Source organism: Dermacentor variabilis, chromosome 4 (assembly GCF_050947875.1).
Source record: "Dermacentor variabilis isolate Ectoservices chromosome 4, ASM5094787v1, whole genome shotgun sequence".
Classification (NCBI taxonomy): domain Eukaryota; kingdom Metazoa; phylum Arthropoda; class Arachnida; order Ixodida; family Ixodidae; genus Dermacentor; species Dermacentor variabilis.
Genome location: NC_134571.1, coordinates 117,367,493 through 117,389,025, shown reverse-complemented (window position 1 = coordinate 117,389,025; position 21,533 = coordinate 117,367,493). Strand labels below are relative to the sequence as shown.

Below are 21,533 nucleotides of genomic sequence, written 5' to 3'. Positions count from 1 at the left end.
GCGAGACCGTCACTGATGCACAAAAAAAAGAAAAGGAAGGTGGGGCCCGTGACTTATTCGTCACGCTCTCCTCGGGCTACTGTGTGGTAGGTTGCAGGGAACAAATTTCGCATGCGAAGGCTAGAGGGGGTCACGTGGACAGAGTATCTATGTTGTCTGTGACGCTCGAATGCGGAGATTATGGGTTCGCGGCACTTAAAATAATTCTATCTCTACTATGAATTAACCAACGTGGATAATTATTGCACTAGAACACTCCTTAGAGGGCATGTAACAATTTCCAGTATATAACCAAAATTTCTTTGAGGGCTGCTGAAGCGCGTTTCAAAGAGTCGTCAAACTTGCGAAAAATTATATATTTTTTAATAATAGCCGCACATTTTCTTCAGATGGGAAGAGACATTGCAAGGTGGTATGAAATAATTGCAATCAGGGCTTTGATGAACTTGTATGCTTTTTTAAACCGAAGCTTTCTTGGCCTCTTCCTTCGACTTTCCCACTGCTCCAGCTGCTGTGGCTGCTGCTGTCGCGCACACCGCCTCGGGCAGTGGTTCAGAGCGTCTGCGCTCAAGAGCGACAGGTTAGCGAGTCAGGAGGAAAGGCGACGGGAGAAACTCGTTTTCTCTCCACCGCGTCGAATGTGCACAATGGCCTCTGGAGCTCCCTGGCCGTAGGCACCTTAGCTGCTTGACAGCAGTAATTGTCTGTGACTCCCCTCAGGAGCCTTCCAGAAACTGCAGCGCTTCCCTTTCTGCTAACGTACGTGCGAGGCTAGAGGGGACGCACATAGAACTGTAGAGTGGAGAAGAAGGAGAGAGAGGATAAGAGGAACTTCCCAAATAATAGAGGGGGGAGGAGACCTGAGAAGGCAAGCAGCGATTATAGGTGGCGCGACCGTAAGCCAAAATGGCTCGAGACTTGGAGAAATGGAGGGGGCGTTATAAGTCGATCTCGCAAGCGTCTCCTTCTCGAGCAGCAAAGCACGTCAGGTCCTCTAGTTTCGCTGCGAACAATGCTTTCTCTCTTGCTAAAGAGACGGAAAGGTGTGTAAATGTAAGGCGAAGCTACGTTCGACGCCGGTCACATCATATGCTGCGGCATAAAGTTCCATTAGAGTCGACTTTTTGCAAAGGGGAGCGCAGACGCGTTGCGGTAAAAGGAGACGTGGAAAGGAAAGACACTCACTTGCTACTAAATGTATTTTCAAACCATCAGGGACCTTATTGCTCGAGCATGCGCTGTCAAAAAGAAGTGGAAAAAAATTACATTCTTTATATATACGCATAGAAAATTCGCCTAACAACGGGGCATGCATTACTGCATCAATAATGACAACTATAGTGTAGGTGATAGCAACAACGGCACGTGCAAGTCGCCTGACAAAAGTCATTAAAAAAAACCTTCGGGGGAAAGTGGACTGAGGAGGGGGCGTGCAAACTTCAGACAAGGGTGAGGAACGTATATTCCTCTAAGCACGGTCTGCGTCAGATAACGAAGGGCCATCGTCCACTTTCACAGCGTCGTTGTTGTCATCACTTTCGCTGAAGATCGGCAAGGTGAGACGGTAGCAACAGTGCCGCTATCCGAGAATTCCGCGGATATAACAACGTGTACAGTACGTCTTCATAACATCAACACGACACGCTGCAGCGAAGACCGCTAGACACCACGACGATGCTACAACCGCAAACACACTGGCTGAATGAAGAAGAAAAATTCATGCGGGAACTTAACAGGCAGTTGTCTAAGTATGCGTAAGCGTTGTGCCACTTCATCATCTCCACACAGCCCGGTGTCATTATCAATGTTATGAAACTTCATCAGGCCAGTGCAAACAAACGACTGCGCTGCGACGACACGAACTGGTGCGGACGGCCGCGCAAGGTGCATTGATGACGCAAGCAAAGTACTGCATGTGGCAGTGCGCTGATGATTTTCTGATCATTATAAGCCGTTATCGCTCATTAGCGACTTATCCATCCGCATCGAGCCAGTATGGACCGTGATCAAACGTACACCAGTGGTGAATGCGTATAGGGCCCGCGCATGACCGCGCGGGCCCTATGTTGGTAACGATCTGCGATGCAGACAGAGAGTGCTGACTACTAAGAGCCCTCTGCGCTTGATTTCCGCCGATGCGCGCTAAAGAGAAACGTGCGTGTCCACGTATTGAAAGCGATTTGCGAAAGGCGCAGGTAGTGGCTTGAGCCGAGAGCTTCGCGAGCGCTGTGTTCTCGCCTCCTTGTTGACGTTGAAGCGACAGGCAGCTTGAAAATACTTATCTTGAAAGCGGTCCTCAATTGATGGAAGGGAGGGACATTATTCTGATTGGGCAAGCATAGAAATGCCTACGCATTTAAAATATAAATGTTTTTCCCCGCAGTTACTACTTGAATCGAATTAGATAGGGTTCGACGCCGACAGCGAATTCGCAGCCTTACCGGCAGCTTCTTCGTGTTACAGGAAGCCAGTCTCGAAGGCCGTGCATTTCTGCGCTGCAATGGGCAACAGCTCCAAAAGCAAAAAATAAATCATAGTGGCCATGTTTTAACGTCACTATCGCTGGCGGCTGTCATCGGCGTGTCGCAGCTCGAGAATCGAATGTCTCTGCAAATGAAATTTTGCCGATTTTGTGTCTGTGCGTAGAGAACAAGAAAGAAAGTAGTATGCACTAACCATTTGGTAGGCACTGAGCGACTACGGCTTAAGCGGTCAGCCAACACATGGGGTTCAATGGGTCTGGGTGGGGGAATCTGCGAGACTACGTTTAAATTGCAATTACATATAAAGCAGGTACATACCGTATTTACTCGTATAATGATGACACATTTTTTGTCAAACAAATCAACGCAACTTCAGGGGTGCGATCATTACGCGGGATAAATTTCCCGCGAAAAGAACAAATCTTTTTTCATCCCGCGTTTGCGCGGGATGAATAACAAACAGACGGCTGCCGCTGTACGAACAAACAGGCGGCTGCCGCGGTAAGTGTGGGACACCAAAACAAGAATTGTAGCCGGCGAGGCAAGCCGAAGGCACCGAACGAGATTTTTTTTTTCATCTCGAGAGTACATTAGCTGCATTGAAACAGTTTATTCCGTATCAGTAATGAATAATATCGTTAATATCGGTAAGTTTGCGGCAATAACGCAGCCATACCCACTTTGAGGGGACAGCTAAACGGAGATGGGCGCGCTTAGCTGCCAGTGACATAGAAACACATGGCGGGCATGTTGCGGAAACTGTGGCATTTGTCTTCACTAGTATCCTAATAAGGCACGTTTCCGCTAAGGCTGGGCGAACCTCTTAGCTGCGTTACAAATATCGGTGTATGGATAAGGTACGCTTCTAACGTATGAATGTAAACGTTTCTACTATCGTTGCCGCTCGTGATTTGTTGTGCGCCCAGGAGTGCAGATGAGAAGAATCGAAAGGCACTTATTTGTTGTTCTTGCTGTTGTTGACCACAACCTTAATAAAGCCTACTAATAATAAAGCCAAGGCAAGTTTGGTTGTAGCTTTTTTTTTCTTCATGGAAGTGCGGAAAGTGATGAAAAGAATGAAATGGGGCATCTGCTTAAGAATGTTTAGTGCGTGCAGACCGCTTGATAGGTATTGAAGAGTCGTTCGCGTAGCATTTGACAGCATTCGACAGATGGTAAACGCGATCATCATTAGCTAGACTTGGCACACGACATATCACTGCGGCAAGTTCGGGGTGCGATCACTACACGGGAAAGAAAAAAAATCGAATTTTGACGACAAAACTCAGTGGTGCGATAATTACGCAAGTGCGATCATTATGCAAGTAAATACGGTATTAACGAGGTTTGACCGTATACAGTACGGTGTACTGTTGTTATTGCGAACTCCTAATTACTACACCAGCACTGAGTACAGCGCAGTTCTAGCAGGGTGTCTACTAACCGGGATAACCACAAATTCTCAACGATTTCGAATAGTCTGGAAATACTCAGGGAAAACTCGGGGAATTTGTGTTTCTCTCAGGGAAAATGAGCAGTAATTTTGTTGAAAGGGAGCGAAAGCCGTGGTAATGCTGGCTCGAGTAACAGAGAGGAATCGGAACGAATCCCTTTTGACGCCACGTTATCCGCTGGAGTAGCTGTCAGTGTGCCGTCAACGGCACACTTTCCTGACGCCTGATAATTCTGACGGCTTCGCGGCGCCACCAAGTCCCCCTTAGAGTCAACGTAGAAAAACGTCAGAAATTTCGGACGCGAGAACCCTTCGCCGTCCTAGTTTTCAGACTATTTCCCGTGACCGCCGGTCCGAAACACCATTCATCAAAGCCACCACCATCACCGCCATTTTGATTACATGAAATTGATTTCATGCATTCTGCCTATCCTAGCATAGTGCAGGATATGGAAGTGATAGGCAGGGTAAAGTGCAGTGATCATAGGTTAGTGAAGGCTAGAATCTTTAGTTTGAACAGAAAAAGTGTAAAATTGGTTAAGAAAAACTGGTTAACTTAGAGGCAGTAAGGGTAATTCAATGGCAGACAAATTTAGGCTTGTACTTACAAGCAAATATGCAGCCTTAGAACTGAGAGATGGCATAGGTGGCATGTTGGCATAGATGTAATGAATGAAACCGTAACGATGCTGGCTTCAGAGGAAGCAATTGAAGTGGGAGGCAAGGCACCAGGCAACCAGTAGCCAAGCTCACCCAAGTAACAAAGGGCATAATAAAGAAACAAGAAACAAATAAGGCCACGGTGGCCGCATTTCGATGGGGGCGAAATGCGAAAACACCCGTGGACTTAGATTTAGGTGCACGTTAAACAACTCCAGGTGGTCGAAATTTCCGGAGTCCTCCACTACGGCGTGCCTCATAATCAGAAAGTGGTTTTGGCACGTAAAACCCCATAATTTAATTTTTTAAGAAATAAATAAATCGTCCATCTCAAGAGAAAAGATAGCATTCGCGGAAGTGCCAAAACTGATCAACAAAGCGAGAATAAGTGATATACGAAATTATAACGTGGGAAAGACTGAACAAGCCGTAAAAAAATGGACGCAGCCTAAAATCAGTGAGAAGGAAACTTGGCATAGTACAAACCAAGATGTATGCACTAAAATATAAGCAGGGTAATATCAGAAATCTCGTAGACATAGTAAAAGCAGCTGAATAATTCTATACTGACCTGTAGAGTATCAAGAGGAGTTAGGAGTACTCTATTCGAAACAATAATGAACGGCATACAGAAACTCTTCCTATAACTAGGGATAAGGTCAGAAGGGCCTTACATGGCAAGAAACTGGAGAAAGTGGCAGGTGAGGATGGAATAACAGTATATTTAATCAAAGAAGGAGTAGACATAATGCTAGGAAAACTGGCTGCTCTCAATACGAAGTGTCTATCGACTGCATGGGTCCCAGTAAACTGGAAGAATGCAAACATTATACTAATCCCCAAAAAGGGAGACGTTAAAGAACTGAAAGAAACATAGACCCGTCAGCTTACTCCCAGCATTATATAAAATATTTACCAAAATAATCTCCAATAGAATAAGGGCGACATTGGACGTTAGTCAACCAAGGGAACAGGATCGCTTCAGGAAAGGATACTCTACAATGGATCACATCCATGTCATTAATCAGGTTATCGAGAAATCCGCAGATTACAATAAGCCTCTCTATATGGCTTTCATAGATCACGAAAAAGCGTTTAATTCAGTAGAGATACCAGCAGTCATAGAGGCATTGCGTAATCAAAGAGTACAGACCACAAAGATTCCACAGCCACCTTAATTCTACGCAAGAAAATTAGGAAGATACCTATAAAGAAAAGGCAGCAAACACTGACTCCAAGGACAACATAGGGGAAAGTACTTGTGCTGAATAAAGGAAATAAAGAAACGATCAATTAGTAGAAATTAAAGTGGATGAAAAAACAAGTTACCGCAGGTGGAAGCCGAACCCACAACCTTCGCATTTCGCGTGCGATGCTCTACCAATTGAGCTACCGCGGCGGCGTTTCCCCATCCACTTTGTTGGGTATTTATGTGTACTAGTAGAACCCTGGGAGTGTTAGCCAGTGCCACCACTCATAGATCTTGGCGGCGAACGTGGAACGTCGCTTTTGCCGCAGGCGTCACGAGAACGTGATCTTTTTTGGCTGAAGGCAACTGGTCAATAAACCCACATATGCTACCTGAAGGCATCAGTTTTGCCGGATTCGAGACCCTCGTTATGTAATAAACGAGAAGAAATGGGGTTAACGGAGGGGCCCGATCTTTATTAGTCATATCGTGAGAAGCCAACAAACACTGACACCAAGGACAACATAGGGGAAATTACTTGTGCTGAATAAAGGAAATAAAGAAACGATCAATTAGTGGAAATTAAAGTGGATGAAAAAACAACTTGCCGCAGGTGGGAGCAGAACCCACAACCATCGCATTTCGCGAAGGTTGTGGGTTCGAAGGTTGTGGGTTGGGGGTATTTATGTGTTCTACTAGTACACATAAATACCCAAGAAAGTGGATGGGGAAACGCCGCTGCGGTAGCTCAATTGGTAGAGCATCGCACGCGAAATGCGAAGGTTGCGGGTTCGGCTCCCACCTGCGGCAAGTTGTTTTTTCATCCACTTTAATTTCCACTGACTGATCGTTTCTTTATTTCCTTTATTCAGCACAAGTAATTTCCCCTATGCTGTGCTTGGTGTCTGTGTTTGTTGGCTTCTCATGATATGACTAATGAAAATCGGGCCCTCGGTTAACCCCCTTTCTTCTCGTCTATAAAGAAAAGGGTCAGACAAGGAGACACAATCTCTCCAATGCTCTTCACCGCGTGCTTGGATAAGTATTCAAGCTATTAAGCTGAGAAGGTTTAGGAGCAAGGATTGGTGATGAATACCTCAGCAGTCTTGTGTTTTCCGATGACATTGTTCTATTCTGTAACACTGCGGATGAGTTACAACGAATGATTGAGAACCTAAACAGGAAGAGCGTTAGAGTGGGGTTGATTATTAATATGCCGAAGATAAAGATAATGATAAATAACCAGGCAAGGAAACAAGGTTTTAAGATCGCAAGTCAGCCTCTGGAATCTGCGAAGAAGTATGTTTACCTAGGTCAACTAATTATAGGGAACCCTGACCATGAGAAGGAAATTCACAAAAGAATAAGAATGGTTGGGTCGCATACGGCAGACATCGTTAGCTCATGAGTGAGAGCTTACCGTTATCATTGAAAAGGAAGGCATACAATCAGTGCATTTTACCGGTGTTGACACATGCGGCAGAGACTTGGAGGCTGACAAAGAAGCTTGAGAATAAGTTAGGGACCGCACAAAGAGCGATAGAACGAAGAATGCTAGGCATAACTTTAAGAACCAGAAAGAGAGTGGCTTAAACCATAGAGCAAACGGGTATAGATGATATTCTAATAGACATTAGGAGGAAAAAAATGGCACTGGACAGGTCATGTAATGCGCAGATTAGATAACCATTGGACCATCAGGGTGAGGGTACCAAGAGAAGGGAAGCGCACTAGAGGGCGGCAGAAGACTAGGTGGTGCGACAAAACTGGGAAATTTGCGGATGCTACTCGGAATCGGTTGGTGCACGACAGGGCTAATTGGAGATTGCTGGGAGATGCCTTCGTCCTGAAGTGGACATAAATAGTCTGATGATGATGATGATGATGATGATGATGATGATGATGATGATGATGATGATGACGACGACGACGACGACGACGACGACGACGACGACGACGACGACGACGACGACGACGACGACGACGATGATGATGATGCCTCAAACCGGCGCTCTCGCAGGCGGATCTGCTGGCAACGGTAGGCACCACCGTGGTAACGCTGGGCTTAACTGCTTCGACGTTCGCTATCAGGCGTCTTGCCGTTCTGTGCCGTGTTTTACATTGAAAGAATTCGCCGTTGTTAGCAACGGCACCCACTCCGCCTTCGTGGACCTCGCGATTTGTTTCGAAGCTCTAAAAGCACAAAACATTGAAAAATACGGTTTTTGAAAGTCAGCTTCGCCTCATTACAGCCATGTTACGTAGTGGAGCATACGCGAAAGTATTGCGGTGACGCCTAACAAGTGTCGTGAGAGGGCAATTGCCATGGGTCACAGTATGCATTGCTTAATTATATATGCGTGCACCCGACATCTCCATTCACAGTACGAGCTCCAATATGCCTAATTAGTGTACTGGCAGGCCTTCTGAGCTTTTTCGGATATGCCTGCAGCGATTTGAGCCCTTAAAGGGCCCCTCACCAGGTCTGGCCATTTTGAGCCAAAAAGCGCCGTGCATACTATGCATGCTAACGATCGTGACTGCTAAGTATTACATCGCTACGCGGCGCGGAAAGAGCTCAAATTTCAAACCGAATGCCATCTGCACTTCTCCTCGGGGGCGCCATGCTTCCAGTCGGAGAGCGGACGTAATTGTACAAGTACGCCTACGTACACCGCACTGCTGTGACGTCGCTCGTAGTGACACGTGACTTCGAGAATTATTGAAGACAACATCTGTTATTTGTGCAATCTGTTGCTTGAATAGACGAAATAAAGTTTAGAGAAATAATAAAACACACTAACCGAAAGTGAGTGCGTTCTTGTTTTACTTTACACCGCTGTAAGGGAGGCTGTACTTCCGTTTCGTCTGCATGTTCCTACGTCCTGCAGTCGCACGCGGACAACGAAACTATGTCATTTTCTACAACGTTCGAGCTTGCGATCATGCTCCGTGATCCGCGTGTGTCTTCCTTAGTATTCGCGTAGCAATGGCTCATACTTCTAGTCAGGTGTTCTCGTGCGCAGAGCGCGATTTTCCGAGCTGCGCGAAACAGACGCGACCGCTCATGCGCGACGCCGTCAGCAGAAGTGCACCGCGCAGCAAGAAAGAGATGAGAAAAAAAAAATGAAGGCGGGCCCGTGACATTTGCATCACGTGCTCCTTGAACTCCGGTATGCATGGGAGAATGCAGGGAAAGAATTTCGCTTGCGGTGGCTCGACGAGGCAAGTGGAAAGAGTGTCTCTCTTGGCAGCGGCCCTCGCCTCCTGAAATCATGGCTTCGCGGCACTGAAATATTTCTATCTCGGCTATTCGTGAACCAGATTGAAAAACTTTTGCAGCAGTACGCTCCCTAGAGGGTACATAACCGAGATGCTGGTGTCCCTCATCCAAACGAAAATAAACTCTCTAAAGCTCTGAAACACAACACTCAGATGTTTTGCTTGGGCTGAGACTATGCCAGGACAGGAGGTTTACTTACCAACTGTTGAGAGAGAATCTCACCTATGACAAAGTTCAGGCCGCATACCGATGAGCTTGGTATGAGTCTATAGAAATTGCTCATTTTCGAAGATAGTTTATTCTGTATGCATCTCCTTTTTATTCGTATTTGAGGATGTACGACTCGATTTGCAATGGTTTTTACTATTTTTTTAAAGCTACTTTATGCGCTGGGCACTTTACTACCTCCTCCCTTCCGTTTTCTTTTTGAATAAAATAAACATTAATATTTACTGTTGAAAGTGTATTACGTCGTGCTTTTTTTTTTTTTTACAGGCTTACTAGAGAGTGGCAGCATCGGGCGACATGGAGTCAACCCGTCTTGACCTAAAACGAAGTTCTGTGTCACTCGGGGAATTTTCGCAAAGACACTCAGGGAAAGTGAAAAACAGCGAATTTGGAAATGTGAACTTGGTAGACACCGTGGGTCTAGTATACAAAGCCAGAAAGAGCTTTTTAGCGGTACTTTTTTTAATAGAATCAAATGCTTATTTTACTCTTAAACTAATAAAATTTTGACATTCTGTCATAATGAATACAAACGAGGTTCTCATTTAATGGTGGACTTGTGTTTTGTCGCAATTTTATTTATTGCACAGAAAGTTTTGCTTTCCAGTATTTCTCCAGAATATGGAAGGGTAGTCCCAAAATTACAACAGGTTGGTTATCATCAGGAGAATTTAGGTCAATGATCAAACAGCCACGCATCACGTGACTATCCCCGCGCATAGCCCGCACAGCCAGCGCTGACGGTCAAGAACATGTGCCGTCCACACTCTTTACAGTGGCAGGTTTAGGGTTAATTATTCGGCACCTGCCAAAGATTTTGAATCTGGAGGGTCACTGGTTGCTCACCCTCTCTTCTGTTCATAAATGCATACAACCGGCTTTTGACGCTAGTTCTTGCAGCGGAAATCCAAAGCTAGTCTTGTGACGAGTTGCTCAAAGCTACGAAAAGAGACTGTGCGTCACAAACGGCATCAGGAACGAGAGGCCGCCGTAAGATGCGTCGCAAGCAAAGTGGCGTCCGTGAACGACTTTGTTGCCATACCAAGCACTCGCCTTTTTTTGTGAGGCAGCTTGTGGGCAGGGTTGCCAGATCACTCCAACCACAGGCAGCCAATTGGGCCTCCGCCGTAGCCCAAATGTAGCCAAAAGCGAAACTTTTGGGTAGCCCAAAAATATCCAAAGAGCTTTGTATTTTTGTGCAGTCATTTCTTAAGCATATTGAATTCATTTTCGGCAATAATACCTACATATTCATTTTCCCACGCATGACCTCCGCACTCATCGTCACGGAGGCTGCACAAGCGCCAGGAATGCAGAAACGGAGGCACGGAGGCAAATTCACGATAAGGCAAATGCAGTCTTCATTGCAAATTCACTGTTTTATTTTTTCCAGAGCACCAAAAAATCATGAAAAGAACAACACGCATATAGCACCGCGCAATACACGCGCTAAGCAATGGCGTGCATCCAGGCTTTCAGTATTATTACTTACAGCTCATGATAATTTCGCTTGACCACCACACAATGCACTAAATTAAATACTACGAAGAATTGCAAAACAAAGTCTAACACAATAGATGGCGGTTGGTACAAAATCTAGTACGATATATATACATAAAATAGTATGCTGATGTCACGTGGTCGTGACGTATAATGAACACAGTATCAATACTGTGGAAGACGAAATTTACTTTTATTCGGTGAACCTATACCCATAAAAACAGGCTACACTTAAAGAACAGCGACAGCGGCGAAGACAGCCGGCGATCGTCAAAATCTGATCAGCGGGGCAAGCGCGTCGGCTTTCATACATCAGTCGTCGAATGTTCCAGACTAACAGCTGGGAACCACGTGTCTTGCATAAAATTCTATACTCTAGGCTTCGCGCGTGCATGCATTCAGATTACACAAGGTTCGGTGACAGACAGCGGATGGAACCATCGATAACATTCCAGAAACTTCCGATACATGCAGGCGCGCCCTGCGTTGTGCGATAAGAGTTGTTAGGCGCTGAAACGTGGTAGCCCGATCAACATAAACGAGTACCCCTGTCAATACGATTAAGCGTCACGAGCCTATTGCGAAGTGGAACTGCTTGGTCCGTACAAAATGTCAGAGCTGAAACGGGACTAAAATTCTTGGCCGGGTTCAAAATCCTTGCAGCAGCCTCTGTTCCTGGCCAGGCCAAACTTCACGTGTATATAGGAGCGCTGCCAATGCCTCGTTCGACAATATATTTCGAAGGTCGGCTTTAATGAGCGAGACCTGGCTGAACACTCGTTCGGCGGCGGCATTTGGTACGGGTATTAGTGATAGCAAAGACAGGAGGAGGGTTTGGAGTTGTGTAGGGAACGCATGGCTGTGGTGGCTGAACGGAGCAGGATATGTTCTACGTTGGCGTTGGAGCTGGGGCAATTTGGGCAGGAAGAGCCCCAGCGAATTGCCACGTAGGCGCCACGCGGCAAGCAGAAAATTCGGCAAACTTTCGTTAGGTTCAGCTCGCTGTTCGCCCTCTGTTCTGGCGCAGAGGTCACCCGTGGTGCACCGTCCACGGGAGCTAGAAGCATCTCATGCTTAAAACGTAGGACGCCGAAAACTCACATGTGGAGAAAGCAACAGTTTATGTTCGCTTGTGCGCGCGCGGGTAGCGTTAGTTCACGGATGTAGACATGCTTCCTTAGGCCAGCTTTCTTAATTAAAATTATCAGAAGGCCGCTATCCTTTACCTTTTGGCAAGCATATGTGTTCTTTAACGTAGAACTTGCAAATTTTGATTTTGTAGCAGACGCGCTCAATTTCTTTAACCTGCTGTATTCTGCATTTTAATTCCATCGTGCTTTTCATTTGCATGTGCTTAACTATTTTTACTTTTGTTACACAGGAAACAGATGTAGCCCAAAAATAGCCACATAGCCAAAACGAAAATTCTGACGCCAACTCGCACAAAAAGTAGCCCTATTTGGCTATTATTAGCCCAATCTGGTAACCCTGTTTGTCGGCTTTCTGAATGTCGAGTAGCTGCTGCAAATAGATCTCTGTCGACTCACGGCCGGTCTCGAGGGGTGCGCGCTCTTCTCTTCTTGCGGCCTTCGCAATGGGGTCTGTTTCCGCCTCCCACCGCACCGCGGTGGGGTCGCCACTTCCCCACTGCTCCGCCGCTGCGGCCGCCGTTCTCGCGGAAGGAGAACGCGCGCCCGCTCCAAGTCCGTCCCGCGTGAGTGGTAACCGTCAGTGCCTGATATTTCACCCCTATGCATTATGCAAAGACCGCGCAATCAGCCTCTTCGATTTGACAGCTAAGAGTTATAAACAACAGACGAACTACCGCGCGCCATCGCGTGCTCTTCTTCAGTATGACTGCATGGTCGCATGAGGCTTTGGTACACTCACGTCAACACTTTCTACCCGTTAAATTTGGAGAGAAACAAATCTATCAGCCTCTTCAGTTTCCCTAGTGACGGGTTTTAACCAGTGTGTAGAATTATAAGCGACCTGAAGCGTTTATATGACAGATTCCTAAGAATTCCGAAGCGTATAAAATATAGCTCCTGAAATCTCAAGCGCTGCCGTTATTGTTTTGCACGAAAGCGGATTTAGCATGAATTCATGACGCTGGACGAATTCAGAGAAACGAAAACAAATTAATTCACAGCTAAATTCAAGGTGTCCAATGCGGTGCGCTCAGATCCATAACTTCAATATGTTTTACGTTCAGGACATATCAGTTGGCTGAAACACTCTACATATCATAGCATCGCGACTAACGCACATCTATTGCAGATTCGGTCGGTTTAGTACGAGTGATCAACAACTTCCCATCAAAGAAAATGGCATGAACAACGCTGTTGAAGTGAGAAGAGCGCCAAACAAAAAGAAGAAAAGTTCACAGTCTGAAAAGCTTGAAAGTCTGAAAAGCTGAAAAAAAAAAGCAAACGCAGACCGACAGTGACGTTTGCGCTTCGCACATAAGAGAGAAGTCAAGTTGGCAGGCTTTTCTGCACATTGTTAAGATCGGCGAATTCGGACCTTGGGAGGATTCTTAGAAAACCAACGTAAAGGGGGATGAGTCGGAATTCGAGACATAATTCGACACGCAGCTGCGAGGAATGCCGTTCGCGGAAGCAGTGGCGACAATGGCGTCGTCAGGTAGCCGAGTCAGGAGACGATACCCCCTATTCCTGACAATGTGGCGAGAAAAAGAAAGCAATGTATATGGCGGCAATGAAACTTATATGTATCTGCCACGATGGCTCAGTGGTTGGAGTGCTAAGGTACTGAGCCATTTCTATGAAGGCGAAATTCTAGAGGCCCGTGTACTGTTCAGTGCCTGTGCACGTTGAAGAATGCCAGGTGGTCGAAATTTCCAGAGCCCTTCATATTGGCTTCCCTCATAGCCCGAGTCGCTTTGGGACGTTAAACCCCCATAAACCATTCCGTTAACCTTCGCATTAACTAAGTTCTCTACCAGCACTTAACTTCGGCATGGACTATGAGACATGCAAGAAATTGACCGAAATACGACCTTCGGTATTTCAGACCGCAACATCTGTCATTTCCCTGTCATACCTTTCAGGAACGAGAGTGATTGGACCTTTGATGTTTCTATGGTTCGAATTTTTCTATGAAAACTCCGTTCCCGTGTGAACTTATTGGCTGACATGTAGATAAATCATTTGCTTTTTGTTTTCTTTCGTTTCGGTCAATCGTTGAACAAGAAGCAGCGGAAAAACAGCACGAAACCAGCCGATCACCACCCGCCGCCGCAGAAGCAGCCGGGCAGAGAGCGGTCCCTAGCAGTTAAAATCCCTTGATAGTTTGAAAGTAGCGACACTCTTTGAACCCTGCCGCCGACGCGCGACCTCCTCGCCTCCTCCTCGCCCCTTGTGCGTTCCCCCTGCGGCAACCAGTTCTGCCCCCGTTTTTCTGCACGACGATTGGTCTCCCTGCCGTTGCCCTTGGAAACACGCGGATCTTGAGTTTTGCTTGTGTTTTTCTTTTTCGTTCGCGCCATTTTCCTCCCGAGCACCGCTGGCTCGGCCCTTTAGATCGGCGTAGCGAACGTTGTACGCGGTGTTTCCTGCTCTATGTGCTAGCGCTATGTCGTGCTTTTGCAGATATAACTGCAGCAAAAAGCCTCAAGATGGTTATGCCGTCGTTATGATACCACAAGGAAAGCGTGACGGCTTGCGCAGGAAGCAGTGGCTGCATGACATTGGTCGAAAGAACTTTGTTCCGACAAATGCCGATTAGCGTTGTTTGCGATCTGAGGCGTCTTTCTTATAGCTCGTAGCAAAGCACCCCGTAATGCTGCGTTTTTTTTTTTTTCATTCTTCCGGCCTGCTCACCAGCGTTTTTGTTGCGGTTCTCCAAAGTGTGCTTAATATTCTGGGGCGGCTCCATCACCTCGCATGTCGCTAACTGTTGTTATTCAGTTGGAAGTGCAGCATTATAGATTCAGCTTTGCACCCTGAAAAAATTAGTGGCAAGTATACCCGTTGTATTGCAGATGATGAGCGTTAGCTTGTCAACATTGAATTTTTTTAAGTTTTAAGGCGAAAGCCTTTAGATCTCTGTGTGTCAAGGTCGCGTTGTAAACTGGAAGTTTCACGTGACCCAAGGAAGGCCAGAGGAGACCCAAAGCACCGAAGTTAATTAATACCCGCCGTGGTTGCTCAGTGGCTATGGTGTTGGGCTGCTGAGCACGAGGTCGCGGGATCGAATCCCGGCCACGGCGGCCGCATTTCGATGGGGGCGAAATGCGAAAACACCCGTGTGCTTAGATTTAGGTGCACGTTAAAGAACCCCAGGTGGTCAAAATTTCCGGAGTCCTCCACTACGGCGTGCCTCATAATCAGAAAGTGGTTTTGGCACGTAAAACCCCAAATATTATTATTATTATTATTCTGGGGCGGCTCCATCACCTCGCATGTCGCTAACTGTTGTTATTCAGTTGGAAGTGCAGCATTATAGATTCAGCTTTGCACCCTGAAAAAATTAGTGGCAAGTATACCCGTTGTATTGCAGATGATGAGCGTTAGCTTGTCAACATTGAATTTTTTTAAGTTTTAAGGCGAAAGCCTTTAGATCTCTGTGTGTCAAGGTCGCGTTGTAAACTGGAAGTTTCACGTGACCCAAGGAAGGCCAGAGGAGACCCAAAGCACCGAAATTAATTAATGAATCATTAGTGATTGACATAAGGTGGATCAGGGTTGATTAGAGTGCATTAAGAAGGATTAAGATGCATGAATAAAGAATAAGGTGGGTGGAGGAGGACTAAGGTGGATTATGGTGGATTGAGGTGAAGGGTTGATGAAACGGTATTAAAACCGATTAGGGTGCATGAACGAGGATTAGGTAGGATTAAGGGGGTAAAGGAAGATTAAGGCCGATTAATGTGGATTAAGGTGAATTAGGGTTGATAAAGGAGGATTAAGACCGATTAGAATGGATTAGGGTATATTAAGGTGGATTAGGGACCGTGGAGCTGGATTGTGTTTGATAGAGGTTGATTAGGGTGTATGAAGGTAGATTGGGACTATTAAGGATGATTAAGGTGCATGAATAAGGATTAAGGTGGATGAAGGCGGATTATGATGGATTAGTATTGGTAAAGGAAGATTATGACCATATAGGATAGGCTAAGGTGCGTTATGGGCGATGTAGGTGGATTAGGTTGTATTAAGGTGGATTAGGACGTACTAAGCTGAATTAGGGTTCACTGAGTATTAAGGCCGATTAGTCTACCATAATACTCCTAATGCACGTTAAACCACCGAATCCACATTCACCGACCTTAATCCTGCTTCATTCACTTTGATCCACCATAATCCACGAAACTACTCCTTAATGCAACCTAATCCACCTTCATCGACCTTAATCTACTCTAAGCATCCTTAATGCACTTTAATCCTCCTTAATCAACCCTAATACCCCCTCATTCACTTTAATCCACCCTAATCCACTAGAATCGTCCTTAATTCACTTTAATCCACCCGAATCTAGATTAATCTACCTTAGTACACCTTAATCCTCCTTAATGCACCCTAATCCTCATTCTTTCACTTTAATTCACCTAGCCCACCATAATCCTCCTTAATAGACCTTAATCCTTCTTAATCCACCCGTATCCTTCTTCATGCACTTTATTCCACCCTAATCCACTGTAATCGTCCTTAATGCACCTCAACGCACCTTCATCCACCCTAATACACCTTCATTGACCTTAACCCAACCTAGTCCTCCTTTATGCACCTTAATCCACTTCATTCACCCAAGTGCGCCTTCATCGACTTTAATCCACTTTAAACCTCCTTAATACACCCGAATTCATCTTAATCCAATCACTAATCATTCATTACTTTGCTAATCATTAATCATCTCTTATACACAGCTGCACATGCTTTGGTTCGCTTCCCGCCTTCCTTCGCTCACGTGATATTTTCTGTAGCTCACAACGGGACCTTGAAACAGAGGTCTAAGGCTTTCGCTTATTAAGCCACACACAAAGGGATGTGTCACAAGCAGTACTAGATCAGACGCATGAAGTAAAGCATCTGATCATGTGGCTGAAAAATTGTCTGGAGTATAGAACTCGCCTCAAAGCTCCCTTTACCTCGGTATATCCTGTTCAAACGGCTTTAAGAAAAAACCAACCTCCTCATAAACGTTGCCTCCAGCATTATCGACGCTGTTATTAGCATTTCTCAATATTTTCAACCCCACCGGGGCGCGCAACTGGCCCAAAATAACACGCCTCCGTAGAATCCTGCGGCCCGTCCGCGGGAGCCCAGGAGGAAAAGCGTGCCGTACGCAGCCGGCGGGAGAGGAGAATCGAGGAGGATAGCGCCGTGAGGAGGAGAGTGTCGCTACTTTCAAGTTATCAAGGGGTTTTACTAACAGTTAGTGTTCCTATATATGCTCCCGCAGGGAGCAGAGTTGCGCATAGGTCCGCCGTCGTGATCCAGCTCTGCAGCGAAGCCACTCCTCGTGCGCGCAGGAGCCAAATGCCGCGCGGTGTTCCGCCTTTTTCTCTAGTGGTCGCGAGCTACAAGCGCCAATTGTTCGCAGGCGCTTAGCAAAGGGCACTTCTTAATACAGGCTACGCTCGAACGAGTCATTCGTGCAGTCGTAGGGGGTGGGCTTCCAACCAACCGCAACTTTGTATGTACCTATGTAAACACGCATATACAAACACACACATGAACGCACAAATAGGGGGTAGGACCGCCTTCCATTCCCCAAAATAAAATACTCCCGTGGCTCGAACAGCTCCAAAGTTCGCTCGCAAACGCGCAGTACGTTGCCACAAAATGCGGTGCAATGATTTTCAGCATGCATATGAAGTTGTCTTATCACTGTCAGAAAGCAAGAAATGTTTTAAAGAGTGTTTAAAACTTCACACACGTAAGGTGGACACTTAGCGCATTTTGGCTGCCGAAACCAGCCGATTAATGACCGTCGCCAAGAGAGCTATCGTGCCTGCAGTTATGTCAGTGACCGTTAACAGAGCGTCATTTATCACAAACCATCGTTCACAACAGCTGCACGTTTTTGATACATGCGGTGCAGACACAGATTTAAGCGCATTTCAAATGTTCACATGCGCACATTTTAAGCAAAGTTTGCTTTTACGATTCATTCATACCGCAGACTAATCAGCTATATAGTAGCAGCAAATCTGCCAGTAGAAAAAGATTAAAGATGCAAGAGCTTCTCGATCAAATTTATTTCATACAAGGGAATGCATGAACGGCTGCTGGCAGCAGGCCAAGTGTGCTGGTTCTTGGAACCTTGGGGGCAGAATTCAAAGAAACTGGAAAGGCAACAATCTATTAAGAGTAGGTTATTTTTATTGCACTAATCACATCAAGATGGCAAACTTGCAGAGTAATTATTCACATAGTGCAGACTGTAATCTGACAACAAATTTTTCCTGATCTCTTACCACTCGGAAAAAAGCCAGTAGTTGAAGACACTGTATCAAATCAATGAAATCACTGAAGCAGCTTTTGGCCAGAAAGCCAGGTTACAAAGCTTTGTGACCTATCGCATCAGAGGCAAGGAAATTTCACGTCATTGAACAGTGCATTCACTCCACTCCCGCCCACAGGAAACAGCATTCACCAAAGCACAACGTAGATTTCTAGCGTGTTTAAATGAACGACAAGTTTTTGTTCCACTGGCCGATACATGATGCTCACAAGCTAGCACACATACAGTTGCGGCTTAGCTTCTATGGCAGCAATTAACAAAATAAATAAGCCTGTGCACTTCAAGACAATAAATTGACTAGAATCAATTTTACTGTTCTCAAAATTTCACACGGAGAAGGAATATATTACAATTATCACAGCTCGCGAGCTAAATATGCATATGCCAACTTAGCACCCGTTTTATCCTTGTTCCCTTGTGTGCTTTCTGCAACGATGTCCTAGCTCTTCAGAAATTGCGGTTGACGAGAGAGGCACATATTATTCATTTCAATTTTAAACTCTGAACGGCGCATTCAAACTCAAGAAGCCCAGACTTGTTAGCAACAACACTCTCACTATAGTATCAGTGTGTCTCCAGCTAGTTTGCTTGGCTGAAGCATTTACTCCTATGGCTGACTTCCGTGCGGTTTGTGCAGTGTGGTGTGCCGCACCCCGTCATACTGGAATACAAGTGCCAGTACGATGTGTTTCGTATCACTTCACCAAGGTCCTTGACTTCACATCGTCGAATACCGTACCTGAAACCCGCAGCTGCTCCTCTCAACGCACGATCGACGGTCCGCTGATTGCAATGGCGATGGCACTGACGGAAACGACAAATTCGCATGAGTTGGCGATGCGCCCGTAAAGTTGGCTTCGCAGCGACGCGGATCATTTGACGTCATTTTTCGCGCTCGGCCAATAGCGGTGCGAGCGGCGCCGGAAAAGGTATGCGCAACTCTGCTCCCTGCGGGAGCATATATAGGAACATTACTAACAGTAGGGTCGTCGCGCCCCTGGCGGCGGCGAAAGGCGTAACTCTTGGAGAAAGACTCCCATTGCTTCCGTGGCGAATGCGAAGGCCGTAAGAAGGAAACCGCGCGCTCCCCTAGAGACCGGCTGAGGTCGATTCAACACCGAACAGTAACTTTAGTCGCCGATGCCCGATGAAGCAGCGCCGAGTAGGCCTATAATAGTCGAGGCAGTCTGGCCGTGACAAAAATTCACTGTTGGTTTCTTTGGCAACAGGCTGCAAACCTTTGCGGAATGCGTGCCGCTAATATGTTAGTTCAGTTGTGACCGATGATTTGAGTTTGCGTGTGCAGGTTAGACTGACGACCTTTAAAGCTGCATAACGTCTGTCGTCGTGGCCCTAACACAACCTGCATTCCTATCATCATCTATAGTTTGGTCTATTTACGCACACGCTTTCGGAATTTACGAAATGTGCATTTTTCTTGCTGTTGCCTTTACTGGCATCTCGTTATCATTGCGATCGGTCATGTAGATCGTTAATAGAATTCCATTAATTTGATCTTTCAGTTAGTTTAATCCCGACCGAAGGTTCCAGCCAGCAACCGTGCTCGTCTGTTGGCCTAGACTCGTTATTTCGATCCCAAATTTGGCCTTCGCTGAATAATTCCAACTTGAGTGGTAAACATGCACGCGCCTGACCTCGAAGGGGGCGCCAATAGCAACCCCGTTAGGAAACGGTGAAGGCCTTGAACACACATCATCATCCACCAGAAATGCCTATTATCAGCCTTCCCTAGTATGACTTTAAAGCAAAAACGATAGAGCGCATCAAATGGTTACGGTGTTCACTCAATTCGGATCTCTCTCTCTCACTCTCTGTGTGCATTTGAAGATTGGTCTGAATATTGCCTGCACGTGATGCAATCGGATACAATGCAAAACCGCACGCGATGGCAGCGGTTCTCATTGTCACGTATCACGACGACATTGATGACGTGCTACTTTGTCTTTGATTACGAAAGCTCATTCTAAAGATCTTTGTGTTTGTTACGAAGTCGTTTCATAAGCGTAGAATATCAAACCCAATGGACTGTATGAAACACGTGTTGTGGTTTGTAGCAATTAAGATTGAGTAACACCTAATGATGGACCGTTAAGTGTAAATTTCTATTCTCTGAAGGTAAAGTTTGCTGATTTCGTCTTTTCATATTGCCATAACAGGAGGCCTCTCCCCCCCCCCCCCATGCTACGCTTTTCTCGCTAAAAAAAAAAAATATGGGTGCACATTAGATTTCTACTTTGAACACGGAAAGTGGGTGCAAGTTAGAAATGTCCAATTACTGATGAATAAATGAGCAGTTCCTGGGCTTTCCTTTTTTTCTGCGTCCTGTTACATTAAGCTTGCGGCATAGCTTAATTTGTTCAGTTCTGTAAAGGTCGAATCAAGAGAAGTTATCTTTATGAGTGGAGATGTTGCCCGGTTTTACTGGTAAACTTCTTTCGGTAAGGAGGAGGAGGAGGATAAAAAATTATTTTAAAAAAGAGGAAAGGACAAGCAGGTGTCTTTCTGCTCGTGCGCGAGGCGCCCTTAGTCCACGGCTCCTGCTGTCTCCCGGTCCCGCCGCATCAGTTGCTGCAGGTTACGAGGGTCCGAACTAGTCAGCACGGCCTCCCACTGCTCGGGTGTGGGGTTGGGTATTTGTGGGGCTGCCTTCACGTTGGGGCACGCCAGTGTGGTGTGATATAGGGAAGCGTAATTGTTACAAAGGGGACATTTGTATGAGTATAGTGTGGGGTGTGTGGCGTGTAGTCTGCTTACATGGGGGTATAGATCGGTTTGTAATTGTCGACATGTTACGGCGTCTTAACGTGAGAGGGTCTTGTTTGGAGGTGAGTATTGTCGTCTGTTCAATCTGTGGTGTTGTAATATGGCGTTTTAATATAAAGGTATGGGCTCCATAGATGCGGTTGGATCCCTCTCTTGTAAACATTTGTAGCCGAGATTGCATGTTACATACAACCTAATCAGCATCATGTGTGGTTGCACCGATTTCATTTTTGAATGAATGAAAATTGAATGAAAATTATTGCATGTTCTGATTTCGCGAACGCCTTTCTCATGTGCACCTGTTGCGTGTTTTGCAATGCGCAGGAGTAAGGACCGTCCGCGCTCCAGGGAGAGGGACCGGTCCCCATAGAGATCATCACGCCAAGAGAAGTCGAGTAGGCGTGACCGGTCGCGCAGGCGTGAGCGGGACTACAGAGACCGGAGCCGCGAAGGGGACCGCTA

At 46.1% G+C, this 21,533-nt stretch overlaps 1 protein-coding gene across 1 annotated transcript in view; it reads left to right on the top strand.

Moving 5' to 3' along the window:
- LOC142579665 (uncharacterized) overlaps positions 1-21,533 on the top strand; it is a 238,284-nt gene that overhangs the window by 131,302 nt on the left and 85,449 nt on the right. The window lies entirely within an intron of this gene.